This window comes from Haliotis asinina, chromosome 6 (genome assembly GCF_037392515.1).
Source record: "Haliotis asinina isolate JCU_RB_2024 chromosome 6, JCU_Hal_asi_v2, whole genome shotgun sequence".
Lineage (NCBI taxonomy): Eukaryota > Metazoa > Mollusca > Gastropoda > Lepetellida > Haliotidae > Haliotis > Haliotis asinina.
In genome coordinates, this window is record NC_090285.1 from 34,009,333 (window position 1) to 34,021,922 (window position 12,590).

The following is a 12,590-nucleotide window of genomic DNA, read 5'->3' on the forward strand; positions in this document are numbered from 1 at the left end:
ACTGACAATACCACTTCCCGTCCACCACAGAGACTATATGTCCGTCGCTTGACTCAGTCACATTGAATAATTACCGCAGAATTGCTGGGACTTCCGTTTGATAATTTGCTTCCGTGTTTTCAAGGGTTCACAACTTACTGACTGTACAGTATTTAGGTCTAAGTCCTTTGACTGCTGAACCTTAGTAACCCGTAAGTGACAATTTCTTGAGTAATGAACACCTTCCGGGTTTGTTGATACCTTTCAAGCAAAGTCTTATTAAATTACCGTGAAAGGTCTTTATCAATCACGAGAATGTATTTTACAAAACAAACTTGCAGGAACGAGTTAGATTCGGCAGTTAGAAAATGTATTTGAAGAAACAATGGCGAAATGTTTGATAGTCCAAAACGGTAATAACCGTAGTCCATATAACAATCTGATCTGATGTCTTCTTGATAGTCCATATAACGGTTAAATTAACCATCCACTCAATGGTCAGGATGTTGGACTGTCCGTTCCCACAAATCCATCTTCATCAGTTGGAGTAGCACCGATTGTCTTCATCTTATAAACATGAGCTTTAACTCCAAAGCCTACACCCGATGCCATTCGTCCGACTCTGTTCTCAAAGAGCCAATGGTACCTCTCGAAAGCACATTCATTGATTAATCTCCCAGTACCGGTTGTCATTGTGGAGACTACAGGTAGGGCGGACTGGTCAGTGCTCAGGTGGGAGACGTGTTGACATGTAGACATAGTTGTAATCTTTTACAGGAGAGTGACAATCAACGTGAATGATTGTGGGTTTTTGTCATTCATAATTTGTATAAATGAACAGGAAATGCGATTGTGTAATGTTGAGACTGAGTCATTTACTCACCAAAAACAACATTCGATCATCCATTACACCTGGCTGGGATTTTTAAATTAGCATCAAGATTTGTTCTCAGACCGTAATCACGTAGCGACCCATGGGAATATTAAAGAATGCGGGCACGAAACAAATATCGTTATTCCGTTAGGAAGATAATTGCTAGTAAATGAGGCGGGCGACAGTCGAGTGCGCTGGGATTAATATGCCAATGCTGATTTTTATAATTTGTTTCGACAGTGGATGTAATGAGTGAGTGAGTTTAACACTCAGCAATATTCTAGAAATGTGGCGGCGTTCTGTAAATAATCAAGTCTGGACGAGACAATCCAGTGATCAAAAGTAAAATCATTTGGCATACAATGACATATGGATGTGATGAAGGTGCAAAGAGTGTGTGAGTGAGTATGACTTGAAGTCGTTTTTTAGCAACATTTCAGCAATATCACGACGAGGGACTCAGGAAAATGGGCTTCACGCATTGTACCAGTGTGGGGAACGAATGTGACGAGCGAACGCTTTAACCACCAGGCTACCACCCCCAAGGATTCAAAGAGGTGGAACACATTATCATTCGAGACGGTGACGGAGGACGTGGACGTGGACGTAGACGTAGACGTAGACGTAGACGTAGACGTGATATGACGAGTGTATAAGCTGATGGGTGCCTTGTGAGATTTGAGCCCAGCATCCCTAAATAAAGGGGCTAGGTTGCTGAGATATAGTATCGTGACAGCAAGTGACATATTGTCTTGTTTACTGGTGTGACCATGGGATCCAACCTCCTGCTATTCAGGCGCCCGATCTGTCTAGTACAGTAGAGTGTACAAGTACAATTTACAATAAAATATGTTTTAATTGATTGTTGTTTGACGCCACAATCAGCAATGTTCCAGCTATATGACAGCGCTTTGTGAATCAAAGGCATAAGTAATCACTCTACACAGCTGGGATACGGTGATGTGTGTCAACCAACCGACAGCCTAACCACCCGATCCCGTTAGTCGCCTCTTGCTGAAAGCATTGGTTCCTGAAGGCCAATTCCAATACCAACAGGAATATTTTCATTATTATTAATATTATTATAAGTAGTAATAGTATTATTGTATTGTTATTAGTTATTAGTAATGGTTGTAGTGATGGTGGCGATGTTGGTGTCATAGCAGTCTTAATCGTCACAGTGATAGTGGTAGGGATTGTGTTGTAGTTGGTAGTAGAAGCATTTAGTAGTAGTGATGCTGTTTTTGTTTCCGGTGGTAGTAGCCATTGTTGTTGCAGGAGTAGTCGTATCGTCAGTAATGTTGATATAAGTCATTAAATGGATGATAAGACGATCCATCCCCACCTCACCCCACCCCGCACGACTGTTGCCATCATAAACTCACCCGTACCATGATCAACACCTACTTTGAAATACCTTTAACCACTTCCAAATCCAATGGCTTTCTTTGCTTCCCAAATCATCACCAACCAATGCATCCTCCAAAGAAGATAATGGTAACCTCAAGCTTCAAGGGAGCGCAGATACTGATGAATCAATGGGGGAGACCGTAGTGATCAACGAGACAAAGACAAGCATTAGATAATAGATAGCTCCTTGTTCCACGGACATCCAGGGTTATAGAATATAACGGTTTCACTTCAATAGTCATCCAATACAAAATGGTTTGAAATAGTTGTTTAGCTTTCTTGAAACAAAAGCCTCCCCTTTGATGTCAACCGTCTGTTTGATGTTGTTGACTGATCCATTGATGTTATATGCATTTTACAATATCTGATATTACTACATTATTATTATCAGAAAATATATTTGGTGGATCTGCATTATAGATGCAAAGTAACCTGGTTTTGGAAACCTGCGTGGAGTCTAATATTTCCTAGAACTTATAGATAATGTGTCCCTTGAGATTCCGTTTTAGAGACATGAGGTAAGTGGAGGCGAACTGAGTTAAATTAGTCCAGAAGGAGAATCTCAAAAGCGTGCTAGAAATAGGATTTCGTAGCCTCCCCAGTACTGATTTGGTTTGACACTATTTTCAGTTAGTATGATGTCTTGGGCTCATGAAAAGGCCTGTAATACTCTCAGATTGTGGTATCAGTTTTTTTCACAGGCCATTTTATGTGGTGGTGGTCTGTGAGCATTTCCATGACATTAATCATGGGCAGTTTTACTAATATCAGTCTGATCACTTTCATTTTGTACTTTTGTGTATTGCTAAGGGATGTACGCATTTTTAAACATATTTTTGCTTCTGAAAATAATCAAAATGACCGCCATTTTGGCCGCCATCTTGAATTGTCGTGTGTTGCCTTCTCGGCAGGTAAATGTAAATAACAATTAACGCCGAATACGTCCATTTACATAAAATGTTGATATTTTTTATGCTTCTTGACACTTGTCTCTTGTAGAGTGGTAGTTTGGGGTACAAAACAAGTAATTTTGTATGGTCATGTCGTGGTAATATGTTTTACGGCTTATTCTTTGAGACAGGGGATTATAGCGATTCTCCAACTTTTCATGGAACTATGTGGTGGTGATTTATTTATTGAAAGTTTACATTATTCTTGTAACTAGAATCAATTGTTTTTGTTTCGTGTTTACTTCTAGAGTGACAGCATGTTATATGGAATTGTTTCATATTACCCAGAATTCTTCGGCCCCTTTTGAATTAACTCTCCTCTTCACTTTCTTTCATATCATATGTTACATCATGTCAGAATTGGAGTCATCTACAAGCCAAAGCTGTTCGGGCAACGATCACCATACACAAAGACATGTCTCTGTGGACAATAAATCAGTTCATCTGCATTGACATAGATCTCTCTGCTGGCATGCTGACCTTTTGCATTTACGAGTTCAACCAATCCACGCGGGGCAGGATCTCTCGACATCAGAAAAGGGATAAGCTGACCATCACAAATGCTCCAACTAGGGCCAACTGGTGATGGAATCTTCATGACTAGTTGTATCCACACATGCACATGGTAGTTACCTCGCTCAATAAGACGTTTTAGACATGACATGACACGTCATTAATTTGGAAGACTGATTGGATTTTCCATCAATCCTGATTAACACATTGACATTTCTGGTGTTCCTTTTACAATGGCTCATTCAGATGGAACATCAAATGTGGTTTGTAAGAGGAGTGAGTGAGTGAGTTACGTTTTACACCGCACTCAGCATATATTCCAGCTACATGGCAGCGGTCTGTAAATAATCGAGTCTGGACCAGGCAATCCAGTGATCAACAACGTGAGCATCGATCTGCTCAACAGGGAACCTATGACGTGTGTCAACCAAGTCAGTGAGCCTGCCCAGTCGATCCCGTTAGTCGCTTCTTAGGACAAGCATAGTCGCTGTTTCTGGCACGCATGGGTTCCTGAAGGCCTTTTCTACCCCGGGACCTTCACGGGTCTTGTAAGATAAATTTTAAACGGGATTGTTTGGTCCTTCATTGCCTACTAACAGAGGAGAGAATACTGGCTCTTAGTTAATGGAATGGCAAAATTGCAAATGTGCAGAAAGGGAACTGCTTCAAAAGGGAGACTTGGCTGATATGCATTGAGATAAATTCCGAATCTAACTGACAGTATTAGATTTGACGCTGTTTGGGACAGGTATGCCAGGCATGAGTCGGTCAAAGTAGGGGAGCGAATCAAAGATGATCGTCAACGGCGCAAGAAGTCAAGATTGGTGGTAAAAACACACCACTACCAAGACATTGGGACAAAATAGCGGTCCTCTCAACAAGTCAAGCCTTGTGGCACATACGAACGAACGATGGCGTTCTGTTGGTCCGGCCATGCTACCTGTTGGTAGGCCCGAGGCACATTTGTAGTTCTTAGGACGTCCTGACCTGTCTTAACAATAACTGTAAAAAGAGATTGAACGGGACAGAACGTGTAATGATTGTATAAATTACGATGCTCGTTTGATCATAAACAGTTGTCAGTATGTCTACCTCATCTGTGCCCAATCTCCAGACAGTTGGTATTACGTATAGACGGGGAATAGATGCGCCTTCACCCATTTGAACAATTCCAGGCAGTTCAAACCCGTTTTTAGTCAGTTTATATCCTTTCTGAATTAGACCTACCGCGTTCTTAACATGCACTACCCAGCTCTAACGTTTTCTTAACTCAACCAGCTCGTGTTCATGCACCTCTTCCGAATCGCACTACAATCACACTCTGATTCTAGAGTGTGCAGTGGTAATAGCAGACATGTCCTGGTTTGATTTCTCTAAGTACCCCGCCCATTCTTATTTCCATTATCAGTTTCATCACCATGCCTCCACGGAATAATGAGTGTGGACCAAGAACGACATCTTATTTAATGCATTCAAAAATTTCATCAAACATGGGTGGGGTGATTCTCAAGAAATTGTAAGACTCATGGTGATCAAGGCGGAGATCCTGTGTCAGGTGATGAAATGTTCCACAGCTGTTGGTTTCTCAGGTTAAAGCCAGTTTCTCATCCAACAACATTTTGTTTGTTTCCTCCTTTCTTGCTCTACCAACCCATTGTACTCTACTTCTGCTTCCAATAAAAACTGCAGGAAATAAGCATTCAGCATGTTGACAGCTGCAAGTTTATTCATGTTTCACTGGCAGAATTTTATATCCCAAATGGAGAACATGTTAAAAACGCATGTCTGTATACCTTACCGTGTCATATCCTAATGCACACAGTGTTGACATAGTAAGACCTGTGTGAGACCTGTGTGAGACCTACGTAAATGCAGAACGAGTAAAACTTAATGTAAATCCATTGCGCTCTTTCAGATCCGAGTGGAAATGTACTACAAACCTGAACAATTCATTTGGTATTGAGAATATTTGCACGGAAGAACATTATGCGGTCGAGTTTCGTCTGTCTGCGAACGGAGTTGACCTGATGGAAACTGTGTACAAACGCATTGCAACTGATATGAAACTATATTATGTCTGCACACATCCCCATTAAGTTTGAAGTACGGCGATTCCGTTCGTCATATGGCAATCTTGTTTAAGGTGTGTTATCAATCTGTCCCATTTTAGAACATGTAGAACATTGGACAGTAGGAATGGTCTTACTGAAGTCATCTGAAATTCACTAATTACATTCACACAATTAGGTGACAATCAGGATTTTGTCGGCCGTTATGTCTTGAGGAAAGTTTGCATATAAAACCGTCCCAAATCAGATCTTCATTACACCTGACAACGTCTTATTAACACACTTTGTAAACACTTCAGTGCAATATCAAAGAAAGAATAAGAAGAATAAAAAGGAAGTACTGTTAACAGTAAAACGAGTCACGTGTTTAAAGTTATACTGTTGTGTTTCTTAGAATATCGCAAAACTGGGAGTATATCATATGTACTTTGTAAATCACCTAGGTGGCAATATTGTGGTTTCAAATGCACATTCCTTTAACGTCAAATTCATCTACATCGAGAGATTTAATTCATTCAAAAGGTCCTACTTTGTCTTTCTAGGATGCATGTCGCATCACAACACATCTTTAGAACTAGTTTGCACAAGCAAAGGATGAACAAACCCACCACTGTACACGGGGGGCTAAAACGCTTCAGTGTCCACCATAGCACCATATGTTGATGATGACATGCATACAGTGATAGATGTGGGTTGAGTGTTCCAGTGGTGTAGGTGTGAATGTACTTGTATCGTAATTAGTGATGGCTGTGTTGCATCCCATGTTGTGTCGGTGGCTGTGGTGTCTATATGTAGTGGTGCATGTGGCGGTGGTGTCCCATGCATTGGTGGATGTTTTGGTGTCCCATGTAATGCCGGTGGTGGTGCACCATGTATTGGTGAATGTTATGTGTCTCATGTGCATGTGTGGTGCTGTCCGATGTTGAGATGATTTCTCACAATAAGTGTAAACCAGACATAGTGAAATTAATATTTCGAATCAACGTAAGTTTATCTTGCAAATTTAAAATTCAAGTCTTAGAATTTTATTCAACTTCGGAAAAAAGTTGTTTAACAAACGATCATAGATTCAAATCGTTATTACTGGTTTGTATTGCAAGCGGGTAAGCGCAGCACTTAGAACAGAGAAACAAGAGCACGTGCGGTATGTGATGAGCGTTAACTTATACTACCCCAACTTCTTCTCGGTGTTTTAGTTAACGTGCATACCCTCTTATAATACAAAGAAAGAAACCGATTTTAAATTAGGTCAGTGTATGTACCAAACAATCCAGTGATGTCTGTAGATGAGACGAGACATTAACTGAAAAGCTCCCACCAACATCCAACAACTAGAATATCACACTGAGTAAACTGAGTAAACTACCAAGTGCATGCTTGGAAACAGTATCTGCAGCCAGCCATATTCCTTCACCAGTTGACCATGGTTGGGGCATTTGTAATGGTCAGTTTATCCATTTTCTGGTGTTCTGATGTCGAGAGACTGCTCCCCGCAGACTGGTTGAAGTGACATAGAGTAAATGCAAAAACGTCAGTACACCAGCAGAGAGATCTATGTCAATGAAGATACTAATTAGACTGATTTATTGTGCACAGAGATATTTCTTTTTGTATGGCAGGTGACCGTTGCCCGAACAGCTTTGGCATGTGGATGACTCCAATTCTGACATGATGTAATATATGATATGAAAGAAAGTGAAGAGAAGAGTTAATTGTAAGCTTCTGAATGTATCAAAAGTGATTAAGGTTTATCTGACAGACCATTGGAATAGCTACAACAAAAGCTTCGACGCAGTGATCGACCGTGAGGTTTTCTAATACTGAAATGAAATGTTATTTCATCAAATATTTTAGGAATGTGAAGCTTTTATTAAGCATAGCATTGAAAGTTACTTTTTTCTATACTGTGTTAATTAAACATGTGACACCAAATAAATTGTTTGTTTTCTATTAGTACACATTTAGTCATCTGCTATGTATAAGTAGTAAAACTGCAATGGCGGCCATCTTGGCAGCCATTTTGAATTCTGGGTAATATGAAACAATTCCATATAACTTGCTGTCACTCTAGAAGTAAACAGGAAACAAAATCAACTGATTCTAGTTACAAGAATAATTTAAACTTTCAATAAATAAATCACCACCACATAGTTCCATGAAAAGTTGGAGAATCGCTAAAATCCCCTGTCTCAAAGAATAAGCCGTAAAACATATTACCACGACATGACCATACAAAATTACTTTTTTGTGCCCAAACCACCACTCTACAAGAGACAAGTGTAAAAAACATAAACATCAAAGCATCAACACAGGATGTAAATGGACACATTCGGTGTTAATTTGCATATACATTTACCTGCCGAGAAGGCAACACACGACAATTCAAGATGGCGGCCAAAATGGCGGTCATTTTGATTATTTTCAAAAGCAAAAATATGTCCAAACTTTATACATCCTTTAGCAATACACAAAAGTCAAAATGAAAGTGATAAGGTTGATAGTAGTAAAACTATCCATGATTAACGTTGAGATGTTGTCAGGTCGCGAACCAAATGTCGTGAAAATGCTCACAAACCCCCACCACACAAAATGGCCTGTGAACAAAAAAAACTGATACCACAATCTGAGAGTATTACAGGCCTTTTCATGAGCCCACGACATCATACTAACTGAAAATAGTGTGAAACCAAATCATTACTGGGGAGGTTACGACATCAGATTTTACAGCTGCCTTCTCCTGGACTAACTTTAGTGTTAAGTAGGTTGTGGTAAGCTGAGTATGAGTCTGAGTGAGGCTGCGTTCAGGATTAATGCCGTGTTCAGTATGACTGCCGGCTCTTAGAACGTGCATGCGCGTGTTTGGGCGTGGCTGCTTAAGGTAATCATGTCTTACAGTGCCAGAGATTTCCATGATATGTTAACCGGAACCCAGGTTGCCAAGTTTCTGGCGTGTACATGCTGCGTACACCACCATATAGCTGGAATATTGCCGAATGCGACGTAAAACTAAACTGATATACTCATTACGCCCGCAAACCATGGGAACAAAAAGTACCTATGCTGGTTAGTAAAATTTCGCCAAGTTCAGGCATTCTAGACTATGAGGTCGCTCTCGTTTACAGAGCTTTGGATTGGCAGTTAAAACAGTGGAAGTAGTATTAATGAAGTAGCATTGTTATAATGTTTGAAACCCATATTTATGGTGTCACCCGCAGTGTGTCAGGTGTCATATAGCTGGAATATTGCTAATCACACACACACACACACACACACACACACACACACACACACACACACACACACACACACACACACACACACACACACACACACACACACACACACACACACACGCGCGCGCTCATACATACATACATACATGATTGTTGACTGTCTGACTGTCTGGCTGTGTGGCTGGTTGGCTGGCTGGTCGGATGTTTGTTTGGCTGAATGGGTGGGTAGATGGCTGGGTAGATGGCAGGTTTGCTGGCTGGTTGGCTGTTTTTGCATTTGCTGGGTGACTGGGTAGTTCGTTGGCTGGCTAGCTGACTGGTTGGTTGGCTGGTTGGCTGGTTGGCTGGTTGGCTGGTTCATTGATCTGGTAAAACACAGCAGCAAGGTAACGGCAACTCTACTAATATCAGTATCAATATCAAGTATTCATACCAAACAAAAACACTAACTATATCTATTTATGTTTCACTAAGTCCTCTGTGGGAGTCAATATTGCCACCAAGAATCATGTACTTTATCATAGAACATTTACATCCCGCAATGAGGTTTTCCTTCATTAACTCATTACGTCACATACATTTTCTCTGGTCGTGTTTGCCATGTGCTACTATCCTCGCCACTTGGATTTTCGCAATTCTTGGGAAATGTATCAGTACAAAAATTACAACGTGCACATTCTAAGAAATATTTCTTTACTAGTGATAAGAATTCTAGTTAGGTGATTGTTAACGATTATACTTAGCTTTTAATGTTTATTCTTTGTGTCCGTGGAACCTGAAGTAGATACGGCATACAACTCTGTATCACTACATGCTGTGTTTCAAACGATCAGGAGACTCGTATCCTCCAATAAGGCAATGTAAATCTCAGCTCAATGCTGTCATTAAATGCTGAGTATTAACAAACTACACAATGACATGTTGATATCTGCTGTATGCGAAACAATTAATGTTCATTCTGACCAGGGGCTGAGGGCTAGCCTAGTAGTTAAAGCGTTGTCTCGTCACGCCAAAGACTCGGGTTTGATTCACTGCATATGTAACAGTGTGTGAAGTCCATTTTTGGTGTCCCCCGCTGTGACATGCTGGAATATTGCTAAAACGGCGTAAAACTAAACTCACTCGCTCAAACTGAACATAGCTTTCCTTTAGAGTTCTGCTCACACGTGTTTTCAGGAGTAATTTATTCACGGAGTATTGCTGTGTGACATCAGCTGTCAAATTTTTCTCCACATGCGTGAGTAACAGGTGTCTGGATGGAGATGGGTACCTTCCGAGAAGACCACGTGTTCTCAGTGTTGTTCAGTGATCATTCAAATAATTTCACATTAATTTTTGGGACATGTTCCCCCCCAACGTAATCAGCTTCGTCCGGTCTTCCTGAGGTTATTCACGCGTAAATACAGAGCGAAAACAATCGTACTTTTTTATTTCGGAATGAACGCACCATTTCAAACTTAACACAAATCAGCCTATCGGAATTTCTTTATAAACCGAGAAGTTGCGTAGGTCCTAATATTCCTACTCGACCACTTGTGTTAAATATTGTTATTATATGGCTGTATATGCCATTCATATGCTTCTACCCAGTCACCCGCGACACTTACTGCACGTTTACTTTCAAAGTCCGACCTTGCTCATTGATCCGCTGAAAACCTGTCACATTGGTTTGAAGACTGTCAAATACCAGTCAATCGTGTACACCTTTGAACACAACACAAAGCCACCCTTTAAAGGTAAGTAGCCTGCATACCACATCGAATTTGAGAGCCCGCTCTATTCACAAAGGGAGCTAACTGAGGGGTATTCATTCAAGCGTAATTCTTCTCTGTGTAAATAGAGGGTTTCAAAGACGTTATACTTTTGGCCCATGTCTTTCTTTGGACTGAATCAAAACTGTCCCGACAACTATGTCATATCCTCAATATACCAAGTCGTGATACTAGCGGTATTGACATAACAGGAACCGGACATGTTGGTGTAAACCAAGGTTACGTGCTAGGCCCGGGTCCGGGAAATATGTGGTGAATATATGCTCAACTTATATCAACGTCCAATTGATACGTGGTTTCACTGGATATATGTTACTACATGGTATATCAGCGAGGTAAGTATATTTTAAACACTCATCATGATACCGTGATATTAATGAAGGGGTGAGGCGAGGGTGTTTCATCCCTCCGTATCTGTTTAGGTAATTGTAGGATGTGTTCACATAAGCATGTCGTTTCTACTCTGCCTTGTCATGCTGGTGAACGTTAGTCACACTACGTTGCTAGGTATTTATAAACAGGACTGTTTATTCACAAAACGTGTGTCATTGTTTTGAGTAGCACTACCACGTACGTGGGTTTCTCATTTCATATATCACACACACTGAACATACATGTAACACTGTAACAGATCCGATTTTGTTATGTAGCAAGTATTTACATAGAAAGTAATTTTAGCGTTTTAGTGATTTATCTTTATTCAGAAATGAGTATGTTCATGATGTACGGCTGTATTTATTGTATCCTAAGAAACACTCCAACTTGACCGATAATGGCTTCATATTTTGATATTCATCTTTCGAGCGAGGCACATGTGCACCAATCCTATAACTAGTTCATAACATTCACCCAACCCCGAAACATCCAAATGCTTGGCTTTGTCCCAGGTCGCAAAACGTGACCACACCCACCAGTGACTTTGTCCTGGATATTGCTAGAGGACTGCATTACATCCAGCAATCATGCGCACTAGACCACAGCTCCGTCACAAAAAGGATAGCTATGACCTATATTACTACTGCTAGACGTCATGTTAAACGTACACGTCTTTAGGTTTGAGTCTAGACGCAATGTTGTACGCTAATAATAATATGTCAAAGATGTTTATGTGGAAAAGCATGACAAAAACATTCTGATTATATAGTCGTCCTAATTTGTTGTAATAAAACAAAATAAGTTTGGCAATTGGAAACATAAGGATATGTGAATGAGTATTGTTTAACGCCGCTCAGAGCGAACACGTATACCAAAGATATACGCTAAAGATTCTTAATTGTTTCAACTGACTGTGTAGCAATTGTAATAGCACATAGAGAACACATGTACACAAGGCTATGTCATAATAACAGTATGACAGCCTCTACCTAAAATGTGAAAATGGAAAATTTCAGAAAAGTACGTTTCTTCCGACTATTACAATGCCTAGAAGTGTCTATTCCGCTGAGGTAGGCATATGTAAACACGGTACCGAGTACAAGTTCGTCACAGTGTCACTATGGTTGTCTTATATTCTGATATGTAACATTGGTAATGGGGAAATCCAATTTCCTAGCTCAATGCCTCAACTATTAAAAGCCGCCTTTTTGAAACACTTTGACAGCTGTGGGTCAATATTATACATTCACATTCGACACATCTTAACAGGCGTTATATGTAAACAAGAAATTTGTTTAAAGTGTACATTCATTCAAAACGTTTACCGTCTACAAATATTTACGATGCTTCTTAGGGAAGATAAATAGTTCTTAATACGAAGTGTTGGCTGTGATAACCTAAACGCTGTAATAGGA

The 12,590-nt window shown here is 40.3% G+C and overlaps 1 protein-coding gene across 2 annotated transcripts in view; it reads left to right on the forward strand.

The window, feature by feature from the left end:
* The first annotated feature begins 10,716 nt into the window (after positions 1-10,716).
* Positions 10,717-12,590, forward strand: part of LOC137287674 (adhesion G protein-coupled receptor B3-like) — a 39,682-nt gene continuing 37,808 nt past the window's right edge. Inside the window, exon 1 of one of the 2 annotated variants that reach the window (XM_067820065.1) lies at positions 10,717-10,764. The gene's annotated coding sequence lies outside the window, so the exon portion shown is untranslated. Of the gene's footprint in view, positions 10,765-10,901; positions 11,136-12,590 lie in introns of those variants that run through there. The other variant, XM_067820064.1, reaches the window with a different exon arrangement.